Here is a 14,013-nt window from a genome sequence, read left to right as displayed (position 1 = left end):
GTTTTGCTTATGTATAGAGGAAGGTTTTACATCCCTTCTAATTTTTGTTAACATTCCCTGTATAATTCAAATGGAAATCCTGATGAGAACATACCTGCTTTTTTAAAATTTATGGGAAAAATAGCCTTTTTGCATTTCTGCTGAATAAAATGACAGGATTGGCTCCAGGGTTTTCTACTCCCAGGAAAAGCCTTCAGGTTCGTCTGTGACAGGACTCTCCACAGAGGTTATTTTTACCTGGCATGGCTGTGCTGTTACTGATGCTGCTGGTCTTGATGGCAGAAATAACTTCTCCTGTGGGTGTCTCAGGCAGAATGAAAGCTGGATCAAGGTGGAGAGGGGAAAAGAATCGTGAGTAACCAGGAATTTTTACTCTTGGTGCATTTCTTTCTTTCTTCTTTCTATTTAGGAATACATCGGGTCCGCCTAGCTTTGCAGTTCACAGCATTTCCAAGATGTGGTTTTAAGACTTAAAAATAATTTTACACATTAAATATGCATGCAGAATAAATGAGCTCAACCTTCTGTAGGCACCATACATCTGCAATATTGTTCTGGATTCCATTGCGAGACTTTTGCTTGGCTTCTCTAGTTAACTCTTACGATTCCTGAGTTTGGTAAAGGCTACATATATAAGTGAACATTAGCTCTTCTACATAAAGTTCAGATATGTTACTCACATTTGTTGATATTCAAATGCTAGCTATGTAATACAATTTTTTACATCTAAGCATTTTGTTCTGAGGGTATCAAGAAAGGAAACTTAGAAATAGCAAATGTCATAGGCACTCTGATTTGAATAACTTAAGAGTCTATGCTTTACAACTGGGGAATTGCAGGTTGATAAATATATTACTCTTTAGAGTCATTAACTTCTTTATTCTTGCCCTATGGAAATGCAAGACCTCCAATTTCACTACTAAATGTGTTTATATATGTAAGGCATATAATATTTAAACTACTATTTTAGTTTTAGAACTGAAGCTGTTTCTGATATTATTACAGGAGAAAGAAATTGATTTGACATTTGTTTCCCTCTGAGCTAATTGGCCAGATCTAGCCACTGTCTTTTCTCCCTTTTATCCTCCCATAGACCACTATAGGTGGAAGGGTCCCATGTGTGTGTGTGTGTGTGTGTGTGTGTGTGTGTGTGTGTGTGTGTGTGTGTGTAGAAAGCTTACATGTAGCTATATTCCTTTTCTCCAAGTTAGAAGTAGATGCATTCCTCTTCTCTATATCTCTCTTCAAAAATAGAATATAGAAATGGACCAAGGAATCTGCTTGGAGAAGGGCAATGTTTCTTTCAAAATGTCGTTGAATGCTCAGAGGAGGCATACAAATGACCCTATTTTACTGGAACTATAATACAATTCAGAAGGTTCAAGTAACCTTAGAGCTAATTGCTAAGCTTATGACTTTTGCTTTAATCATGCCTTTGGCCTATTTACAGTTTTGTTTTACTGACATGGAGTGCTCTGATGGATAGATCAATAGGGACTGTAGGCCTGATAAACTGGAAAAGTTATAGATTTAATTTGCTCAGCTTCCAGTTGAATTTCTCAGTAATCGATTATTACTGGCCTTTTATCTTCCTTCCTCTTTCTCCTTTCTTTTTCCTTTAATCTCTTTTTTTTTCCTTCTCATAATTCAGAAAAGGCATACATATACATCTGATATTTACACTTTCCACAAATAACAAGTGATTGTTTTTACTGACCATTTCTTCTCTGGACCTGAAGATTGTCTTGATTTTCTCCCTCTCTGTTCTAAAGTGGAACCAGGAAATCTAAATTTCACATCCCCACTGGAGAATATAAGGAGGAATTCATTCATCCCCAAAGTCCCAGAGTCATCAGTTTCACTCCACACTTTGGACTTAAATCTAGTCACTCTAGCCCAAAATATTTGTTATAATTTTTGCTTATGTAGCCTTGTAAGTTTATAATATTTTCATGTCCATTATATGAAAATGTATGTACAATAATTTCATCATTAGCAAGGATAGATACGACTACTTGCATTTAAAGAAGAGGAAACTGATATACTAAAAAGTTAAATGACTTGCTCCAGAACATTCACCCAGTTAAGTTACAGACAGCTCTATAAACCGTGTTTAGACTTCTAATTCAGTGTTCTTTCCATAACCCAAAGCTCCCTCAGAGTACAGTCTGACTGTGGGAAATCCCAGTTGCTGAGTCAGCTTTGGGTCTGTTCTTAAACAATAGCCTCCAAATGAATCTGTTTGAGAATATTCAAGATGTTACTTTTTCATGTAGGCACTCCAGAAGTCTTTGTTTTGTCTGGATATAAATAAATATCTTTAGAAGAACATTAGCAAGATACATCCAGACTTTCAAAAAATTATTTTTCAGGAAATAATGCTTGGAAAAAATTGGGGATGGGGAATGGGTTGGGGAAAATGGGTGGAATTTGATAAACCAATTGTCCTAATGTAGAGACACAGTTTTCTGTTTTTAAATTATTTGACCTCTCAAGAGGTGACTGAACTGTAATTTCCTGTATTATGATTACTGTGGTGATCTTCAGTGCCCAAAACAACAGGGTAAGGGGGGGCAATTCAACATCTTAAACCCTTGTGCTTCAACCTTTGACTTTTCAAATAAACCTCAGGGAAACACAAAATTGAGTGATCCAAGCATACCCTTGCGTTGAAGAGTTTGTGTGAGAAGAGCTGAGGAAATTCACTGAGAATTTCTCAACTAAGAGAATTCCTGTTGGGTTACAGATCAATTGACTCCCAACAATGAGTAAATTGTGACAGAAAGCTATGCATCCACTGGGGGAATTTGTGAATATATTTAGAGGGATATTCAATTTCCTAACTGAGAGTTCTATATTAAACTTTAAAAGACAATGATAAAAGTCAAGGTAAGAAATCTCAGGGTTTCTAATTTTCAAAGAATGTTAAGTCAGATTTTGGCATGGATCTTCATGTCGAAGGAAGTTTATATTCTTTGTTGCCAATATCAGAGACTTTATTAATCTTTTTATTTTTGGTCACTTTCTATTCATGGACTTCTAAAAGCAGAAATAGACTACAGAGATCATTAAAGACAATCTTCTACTTCAAAATGGATTGTGTATGTTCTTTAAGAGATTTTATTGCCCTTAAGTGTTTCCGTTGCTTTCATTTTTTTCAGTAACTAGAATTTGATCATTTATTTTAGCATGTATCCAACTTTTTACATCTGCTTATAATTTTGTCTATTTCTTGAAATCATGAACTCAAGGAAGAGACTCTTTGTACCGTTTTCAGCATTTAGTAGAATTCTTGACACGTAAAAACTCAATGATTGTTTGCTTAAATAGTATATCATTTAAGTGAGTTCTGTGGAATATGTAAAATTATTGAATATGACCTTATTCTTTGACAAAAAGTATTGATGTACAAAGTTATCCATCAAAATATTAGTTATTGCAACTATATATATAAATGTAAATATAGACAGAAAGGTAAGTAAGTAGAGTAGATCCTGTGAAATTAATCATTTTCAAACATAAAAGTAAGTTTTAAAAAATAGCAACATAGGTAATGGTTAAAATGAAACATTTGGTGAAAAAAGCCTGTACAGATTTATATACATTATATGACTCAAAAAAGGAACCCATAAGATCCTTCTTAGATAAAAAAGAACTGCATGCCATATAATTTTCAATTATCTAGTCCTGTGTTTTATAGCACTTCTTGTTATCTAGCTTTATCTCATATATATTTTTGTATATTTATTTCGCCACCAATAGAATATAAACTCCAAGGAGGCAAGAACTCTGACTCTCTTATTACTGTTTTTTCCCTTGGTTTTAGTAAAGGATCTAGGAAATACATTTATTCAATGAATATATATTGATTGACTAATGTATGAAAAGAAATTAAATTAAAGGAAATGCCCCAAATTAAGAGTTTTCATTAGATATTGTGATTATATATGATCTCTATTTTTTAAAAATACTTATGGAGACTTTTCTCGATTTTTTAAAGATAAAAATAATACTTTTTTTTAAGGCAGCCATATCATCCAATGAAAAGACTAGATCATAGACATAGCACATATATATAGATAGATAGATCTGATGCTTTGGATTAATTTAGAAGGTATTTTTTATAAAGAAAAAAAAATGTCTCTAGTTTACAGAATCCCTTTAAGATTGCCAAAACTTCTATCCTCTGGGGAAAAAAAATCCCTCCCTGAGTGCATTTCTTATCTTGATATGTTATTTTTAACCTCCCATCACAACATTTTTAAATGAACTTTCTATAGGTTTTTTTTGGTTTTTTGTTTTTTGTTTTTATGTGGTACGCGGGCCTCTCACTGTTGCGGAGCACAGGCTCAGGACGTGCAGGCTCAGCGGCCATGGCTCACGGGCCCAGCCGCTCGCTCCGCGGCACGTGGGATCCTCCCGGACCGGGGCACGAACCCGTGTCCCCTGCATCGGCAGGCGGACTCTCAACCACTACGCCACCAGGGAAGCCCTCTACAGTTATTTTTAACATTTGCTTCTTTACTTCGGTCACTGGCCACAGGTCAAGTGTTTCTTGTAGAAAACGTTTGAAGTATTAGAATTACTGAGGGCAGAGCCCTTCAGAGATGCCCTGAAATTACTTAAATTTTAAATCTTTACAAAAAGCTTAGCTACTATTGCTCTTTCTCCAATTTTATGTTTCATCTTCACCACTTTATTGACAATATAATACACTACACAATCCCCCAAGAGCTTATTGCTGCAAAACAGTTTTTAACTCTTCTTTCAAAGGACTAGTTTTGTAAAGCTATGAGACATTTAAATACGCTTTAAAAAAAAAAAAGTTTCACTGTTTATTCTTTATCTCTTCTCTTTCTCAACAATTCATTTTATGAATTGTTGAGAAATACCTCTTGTAAAGAAATAACCATGTTCAGTAAGTTAAAACAGTATGTAACTTTAATCCACAACGTAAAGTTACTGAAGAAAGAGTTTTTAGTATTTCTTGTTTCTTTTTTTTGTAGCCAATGAGAAGATACTCTTGCAATGTTGATCACATAAGTTTCACACCAAAAATCAATAGGTTTATGGTGAGTTAAAATACAAGTAGTGAGTTACCCTCAGGGAAAGATTAGTATCGAAGATACACTAAAACACAGCCTGAAGCTGACAGTACAATACAGACATCTGGAAACATGAGAAACTGATAGAATTTGCCAGTGAGCAGCCCAGAGGTGATTGGGCCCTATCAGAGAAAGAGTATAATGTGCTTCCTTGATGATAAAGAGACAGAACCAGATGTCATAACATACAGCTGACAGTATTCCCTTGCAGAGGAAGTTTTCCTTTCTGCAACCATCTGAGTTACCATGTACAGTCAGAGGGTGGAGATCGCATGCATCACATTAGTAAAGTTCATGGAACTCAAGAGGATTATCTTTTTATCATGATACTTTGAAGATATACAACATGTCATAATGAAACTCTGGAAAGTGCACAGCATTTCTTTTAATGGAGAACGGTATAGTGTTGCATGTCTACAGTCATTTGTGGTGTGATATTCTTGGAAGAACTAATGTGTTCTCTATCACTAATTCTTTATAAATTATAGCTGAAATAAATGACCATAATTTTAGAGGGAAAATTCAGGCACTTTCCATTCAACTCAAAGTGATGAAGAATATTTATAATATTTAAACTGTCATTTCTTAATACAAGAAAGGCACAGAGAGACTTTTTAATAGTTATAGCAAGAGAAGAACTGAAATAAAATAAATTTGACCACATATATCTATTTTGTTACTCTGTTACTGCAAGATACATTTGAGCTGAAGCCATTTAACATTTATTAAAATAATAGTTTTAAAGGACAAATAATTTTATTGTATTCTAGTTTTATTAAATGGTTATGGTAAGGATATGTTTTGTAAACAGTTAAATAATTATTCAACAGCACAGGCCCATTCTTCCCTTGTCCCTTCCCATCCGGTCAATACTTGATTGTTCAGAAAACCAGGTTTAACCGATAGCAGAATATGAGCTGCCTTTATTGGCTGACACCTAATCATTTTATCTATTCCCAAGGAATTCTAGAACTAGGACATAAAAGCAACTTTGTTTCATTCCTTTTCTCCAGATTGCTAGGCCTGTTGTCCGAGGATAAACATAAACACCAGGGAACAGATAAGGATTTTACAGTTGCTTAAGTTTTATAAGACTGAAACATCAATTTGGAGCTTGCCTAATTTGTGTTTGTATTGCACTGAGCCTGTAATTATGGTGAATATAGTTATGCTAATTTATACACTCATAGTTAGGGAGGACAAGAGTTATAGAAGATGACTTTGCGTATATATGTGTCACAAAGGTCAATAACTTAAAGCTGTAGCAAATGAAGAGAAAGCCAATTCCTGAATCATATACATTCCAAAGTAACTTTGTTGCTTCCAGTTCCCTTGGTCTCAAATCTAGGAATCAGGAGAAAGCACTCAGCTGTTCCATAGATGCTTAAGAAAACAGCTGAACTCAGCTGTCACACACATGAATAGAAAAGCAATTTCCCAGGTAATACTTTCTCAAACCATTCCATATTGAAAGGTTAAGATTCTACAGAAGCAGAATTTCAAAATAATTAAAGAAACAGCAACTTTGATTCCATTTTGATAAAGATGATAGAAATTAAATGTGTACAGATATTATAAAAAGGTATGTAATTCAAGAGGAGGAATGGGATCAATATCTGTAACCTCAGTTTTGGTAAGTCCAGCATTCATCCCAGCTTTTCCTACAGAGAAATGACTCTAAATTATTCCAGCACAATGATTTTAACTCTCTCTTCTATAATAATTTCAAATATAATGTTTTGGTTCTAACAAATTTATTCATAAATTTAAAGGACACTGAAAGAAAGGGAGGCTATAAGATTTATTTATCTCATTTTATGGTACAGATGTGAGCCAACAAATTTGGCTATTAGCTTTTTTCTGTCAGTTGACTACTATTTTCCGATTGACTTTGATTTTAAAACTAGGAATTTAAACTCATAAAAGTTTAGCCCAAGGGTAGAGTAAAACCACTGAAGAATATAATGTCTTTGAAAGCTTGCTATTTTGAAAAAGAGACAAGTTCAGAATTTTACTATTTACTAGTCCTGCTTAGAAACTACCTATTAGTTGCCGTTTGAAATTGTTCTTAGGTCACAGAAGTGTTAAAATTGTTTTGTGAGCTAGAGCCCAGTTAGTTTGGGACAGTTTAATGAAGTAGAACAGTGTGCCCATGGAAATGTGGTAATGAATGTATCACTGCTCTAACTTGTCCAAGATACATGCCAAAGTTGCCACATTCTCTTCTATGAATCTGTTTAACATTCTCACCATTAAGATTTTCTCACTCTATGTCAGTTTGGTGTGTTTAAGTAATGCAAGAAAACGCTGAGCAGGCTCAAAGTAGCACAGTCTTGGTTCATCTCTCATTGTTACCATGAAGAAAAGAATCCACATAACTATTAGTATTAAAATTTCTAGCCTTCCTACTTTTTCTAATCAGAGAGAAACAGAGACAGAGGGAAGGAATGGGGTTTCTTTGTGATGTAAGACTGTACAGTTGAGAAGTGGACTGAGAGTGAATGAGTGATAATTTGAAGATATTTTCGCAGCTCATTAACCTGAACCATTTAATGGTTAAATATCATAGAGTGCATTGTAACCTGAACAAAGTTTATGGGCAAGAAGGTCATGAGCTCTGCCAGAAATTGCATCAGTCACTGCTAAGGAAATTTCTTCTTTGATAAATGAAGCCATCACGAAAATAATCATCAAAATCATTTCCCCGTGAAAAGGAATGCATACTCTACAGGCCGTCCACCCCAAATTTAATTTTGGAAAAAACAGTTAAGAAGTCTCCAATATGTTTCAAAATCATTATATCATATGGAGGCGATAAGAGCAGGCACCCTGGAGACAGACATACCAAGATCCAAATCCAATCTTTCACCCTACATATATGTTGTGAGAACTGACATAATCTCTCTGGGTTTCTGTTTTTACTTGTTAAGTGGAGAAAACTATAATTTTTCCCACAAATTGTGAAGATTTACCACACTGACCAGAAAGTTTTGGTACACAAATGTTCAGACATTGGGATTCTGATTGTGGTGGTTGTAATAATTATTATTACTGCTGTTGAGATTATTAATAGTAAATTTTTCTTCCCCTGAAAAATGCCTTTTTTTTTTTTTTTTTTCGGTTTATTGCTCATACTTCTCTGTAATACCACCAACAGAAAGAAATCTCTTTCCTGAGTGCATATTACTTGGTTGGTACAGAGCCCAGATCATTGTATGCAGTGAGAAAACGTAACAATGGCAATGAAGGAACACTGATACGTGTCTATTATGGTCTACAATACCAAGAGATATGTTGGTAACCTTTAAAGACAAAAAACCGGGAAATATATTTTAACGCAATAAGAATTTCTCTCCAGACTGAAAACATTAAAAATTCAAATCAAACCACAAATCTAATCTTATTTACGCTTATTTTTTTGATTCTATTATAAATTTATAAGGTATTGTGATAAATGCTGAGAAAGGAAATTATCTTGTATTTTGAGATTTATACCCTCAAAAATTAAAGACAGAATGAACAATAGGTCATATATCATATCAAATAATTGTAAAAAAAAAAGAGTCAAATGTGTTTAACAGATAAAATTTAGAAATCAGTTAAACAATATGTCCTATACATGTATGCACATTCATGCACAGGCACATTTATATAAATATTATGTATGTATACATCTATATGATACAATATACATATAAAACATCCAAGTATAACTATGATTATTTCTCTCTGAAAAGTTACTTGAAAGAGAACTTAAGATACCCATAAATGATGCCAGGATTAAATCTTAAAGGAAATTAGAGAAATTCAAATACTCTGTCTTTGTCAAGAATTCACTTTATTTTTACGGCTATATAATATGTTTTCATTTTATGTGCTAGAAATTATTGAAGATCACTTGGTTTTATTTGCAGAGTGCCCATATTTATCACCCCCCCCCTTTTCTGACACTGTTGATCAAGAAGTATACTGACTTCACTGATCATTGATTCATGATGGGCCTACACTTGAGTTTACAAATTCACATTGGGTGTGTGTGAGTATTCAAAGTCATTTAAATTCTTTCAGGAGCTTAATATAATGCTTCAAAGCTTAAGGGACCCTGTATATTCCTCTTCATTGTCTAAAACCATGTATCCCATATTAAGCATTTACCAAAGGACTTAATTTTTCTTCCTCTATTATTAAACACTTCTTATGATGAAGAAAGCAGACCCAATTCATATTTTTAATATCTACTCTCAGAAAATGTTAAGTGCTTTAGTCAGCAGTGTAGAAGCCTAAACATCATTTCTTGCACCTTTCAGTCTTTAAATTTTAGGTAACTGTAGAGTCTTCATATTAAAACCCAATTTAGGAACACATTTTAGAGACTGATCTTGAAAGAGAGAGAGAGAGGGAGGGAGGGAAGGAGGGAGGGAGGGAGGGAGGGAGAGAGAGAGAGAGAGAGAAAGAAAGAAAGAAAGAAAGAAAAGGAAGGAAGGAAGAAAGAAAGAAAGAAAGAAAGGAAGAGAGAGAGAGAGAGGGAGGGAGGAAGGAAGGAAGGAAAGAAGGAAGGTAGGGAGGGAGGGAGGAAAGGGGGCAAAGGGGGAAGGAAGACAGGGAAAAGGCAAACATTCCACAGTCAACCAGTAAGCTTGGGGAACCTACCCATCTTGGATTTTGTTTGTTATCTCAAATATAAATATGGTTGTATATATGTTTCCTCTGCTTTTAATCTGCACTCTGTTAAGGAGTTAGTAATTATTCAGCAGGTCGTCTTTTTTTGCGGTGCGCGGGATGCAGGCAGACTCTCAACCACTGCACCTCCAGGGAAGCCCAGGTGGTCATTTTTGATGGCACTTTTTCTTCTCCTTTTGTCAAATTGTACTTCCAAAATTAAATTATTTATTATAAGATGAACAGGCCCATAAAACTTAGGGAAAACTGTGAGGCTATCTTAGAATTATGTTTACCAACTCATTGACTTACTTAATAAAACCCATCCAGTAACACATTTAAACACAAATTAGCCAACTAGCCAAAATTCTAATACTGATTTTTTTAAAATGCCTTTATGTCTCCCTCCAATACAGTACACTTATTTGAAAAAAAAAATTTCTTTAGAATATATACTATTTAGAATGCACACATTTCCCAGTAGGAAACCCACATTATATGAAATGACATAATGCCGTTCTAATATAAATGCTATAAAATCAAGTTCTCATCTTTAAATACTAATGTTATTAATACTTAGGTGGAAAAACACAACTGAATTTTATTCTTATTATGAAAGATTGTTTTAAGAGCTGTAAAGTGAAGCCTTCAACGTAGAAGTGCAAATGTTTAATATATTGAGGGGAAGGGAAGTAAAAAATCTTTTCACATAGAGAAGACCTGAAATGTGAGGGTAGTTTTGGGGATTCACATAAAATTTTTGTCAGATTGCTGCCAGAAATAATGCAATTAGAACATATGTTCCCCTGATATCACCATTTGCTAAATGTGCAATGGTGTGGGTGCAGGGGGTACTGTCATGGGTGTATTTCTTATAGAGAGACTCAGGAAGCTGATAGAAGAACTTGGAAAAATATTTTAAGATTTCGTCTTTTCAGCCCTCAGAATGGGAGAAAATATTTGCAAACGAAGCAACTGACAAAAGATTAATCTACAAAATATACAAGCAGCTCATGCAGCTCAATATCAAAAAAACAAACAGCCCAATCCAAAAATGGGCAAGACCTAAATAGACATTTCTCCAAAGAAGATACACAGATTACCAACAAACACATGAAAGGATGCTGAACATCATGAATCATTAGAGAAATGCAAATCAAAACTACAATGAGGTATCACCTCACACCGGTCAGAATGGCCATCATCAAAAAGTCTAGAAACAACAAATGCTGGAGAGGGTGTGGAGAAAAGGGAACCCTCTTGCACTGTTGGTGGGAATGTAAATTGATACAGCCACTATGGAGAACAGTATGGAGGTTCCTTAAAAAACTAAAACTAGAACTACCATACGACCCAGCAATCCCACTACTGGGCATATACCCTGAGAAAACCATAATTCAAAAAGAGTCATGTACCACAATGTTCATTGCAGCTCTATTTACAATAGCCAGGACTTGGAAGCAACCTAAGTGTCCATTGACAGATGAATGGATAAAGAAGATGTGGCACATATATACAATGGAATATTACTCAACCATAAGAAGAAACGAAATTGAGTTATTTGTAGTGAGGTGGATGGACCTAGAGACTGTCATACAGAGTAAAGTAAGTCAGAAAGAGAAAAACAAATGGTGTATGCTAACGCATATATATGGAAACTAAAACGAAAAAAAAATAGTCTGAAGAACCTAGGGGCAGGACGGGAATAAAGACATAGACATAGAGAGTGGACTTGAGGACACGGGGAGGGGGAAGGGTAAGCTGGGATGAAGTGAGAGAGTGGCATGGACATATATACACTACCAAACGTAAAATAGATAGCTAGTGGGAAGCAGCCGCATAGCACAGGGAGATCAGCTTGGTGCTTTGTGACCACCTGGAGAGGTGGGATAGGGAGGGTGGGAGGGAGATGCAAGAGGGAGGGGATATGGGGATATATGTATAGGTATAGCTGATTCACTTTGTTATACAGCAGACAGTAACACACTCTTGTAAAGCAATTATACTCCAATAAAGATGTTAAAAATATATATTTTGTCTTTTATGTCTAGGAAATAATGCAAACTCTTGAATTTACTATAACCGGTTGAAATGTTTTTCTAATTTAATAGTTTGGCTGAGAACTCACATTTACTGTATTTTGAGGTAAATTTACATTTGGTGACATAGCTTGGAGAACTGATCCACACACAGCAAGCTTTTCTGAATAAGTAATTAAGTGTAAAACCATGAGTAAATGTGCACCTAATAAACCTAAGTATTCTAAGTTCTGTTCGGCTACACAAGAATCTTGTGTGAGTGAACCAGCAACTCGGGTCTTTAATGTCATGTTTTGATCATGCTTGGAAAACATCTGTAAAACGTCTATCACAATTTTAAGAATAAAAGACAATGTCAGTGTGTTTCATAGTCATGTTCATGTAGTGTTATGTAAGGAGAAAATGAAAATGTCTACAGGTGGAAAAATATGAAACACCTTTCATTTATGCTCAGTGCAAGGAGCCATGCTCTCTTGTCAACCTGAAAGCGTCAGAAGTTTTTCCTATAAAAAGCAATCTTGCTGTTTTTAAGGCAAGTTTTACGGAGTGCTAGATATGTGGTCATTTTCAGTTTATACGTAATTTGAAGTATTCTGGCAGTCCTCATAAGCTAACACGTACGTGCCAGAATGTGCCTAATCACCTGTGCTTTCAAAATATATATTTAGTCAGTATATAGTCACTCACTGAACAAGTTAAGAGACCTGAAAGAAGTAAGTGAGCTATGCTCCTATCAGAGGGAAGAGTGTTCCAAAGAGAAGGCAGAGTAAATGCAAAGCTTTTGTTATTAAGAGTATGCTGGGCTTGTTCTCACGAGCAGGCCCAGAAGTCGATGTGCCCAGAGGTCAGGAGGAAGTTGAAGTGGGGGAACAGATCACGTAGGCCCCTTGCAGACCGTTGTAAGAGTTTGAGATTTTAATCTAAATGGAACGGGAAGTCACTGGAGGGGTTTGAGCTGAAGAGTGAAATGATCTAACACTTTTATAGAACCACTCTGGTTATATACATATACAAACTGACAGCAACTCATATTTCTCTATTTAGTGCTGTCTCAGAGGACCTGCAGGTGCCCGCAGCCCCAGACCTGGGAATGTGTTACTGATCAGAGGACCCCAGTGGGCAGGCCTGACACAGGTCTGGCACCGGGAACTGTTCTTTCCCAGCACAAACTATGGCTCTTGATGGGGGTGGTCCAGTCCTCTGAGGACAGACATTCTCTTTGGGGAAGCTTTCACCCCCAAAAGGGAGAAAATTTGATCATGTGGGGTGAAAAAAATTGTACTTTTATATGTGCAAAGCACAGTGTATCTGTGCTTTGAGGACTACCATTGGGATAAAAGTGTCTAAAAGGCTGCTTGGGGCTGGCAATAACAAATAAAAAAATGAGAATCACTGCTCTTCGGCAGACTTCAGAATTCTGTTGAGGCATTTGGTTGTTGTAATTACCGAAGTAGCGTTGCTGCCAGCACTTTGTGGGTAGAAACCTGAGATGCTGTATGTCCTGCAGTCCTTAGGGTGGTTCTCCCAAATGAAAAAATTTCAGATATCCCATTGAGAACTCATGTGGTCAAACAAATGTAATTATTTGAGCTTAGAAACTAGTTCTGTTTTCCATAGTAATTCTTACTATGCAACTGCCTTGTGAAAGGAGGTAAGAATGTAATTTATTTTGCTCAGATCACATCACAGACAAAGGTGTCACGTTTTGTACTGGTATCAATGATACCTGTAACAGTCTACATCCTTGGCTGTCATATTCACAGTGATTCTACATATAGATGCAAACATCTGACTACTTCTTTATGTCAATATATGCCCAAACATTATTTGTTGAAATACAAATAATTTTAGTATAATTCATCTTGCTTTCAATTTGCCAGTTTTGTGTGTGTGTGTGGTGTGTGTATATATATAATTATAGGATAGCTTATTACATATTTACTTTATTTTCAGGAAAATGAAAACAGTGTAATAGAAAGGGTGTGCTGAACTGGAAGCAAGAAACAGAGAACAGGGAAGACATCTCTAAATTTTTCAAATTGTAGAAATTAAATGATTGAAAATATAGCACTACTAGATAGAAATTTGGCAGTGGATAATTAACAGTATTTAAAAGCTAATATTATAAGGAAGAGTAAAAAGTGTTTGCTTTCTAACTGCTAACTGCTAGTTGCTAACTATGTATAAGATGTATATATATATATATATAT

This window comes from Aethalodelphis obliquidens, unplaced genomic scaffold (assembly GCF_003676395.1).
Source record: "Aethalodelphis obliquidens isolate GAN/ISIS:26980383/991018 unplaced genomic scaffold, ASM367639v1 scaffold1, whole genome shotgun sequence".
Classification (NCBI taxonomy): domain Eukaryota; kingdom Metazoa; phylum Chordata; class Mammalia; order Artiodactyla; family Delphinidae; genus Aethalodelphis; species Aethalodelphis obliquidens.
The sequence above is the reverse complement of the archived record's forward strand: the minus strand, read 5'-3'. Positions refer to the sequence as shown.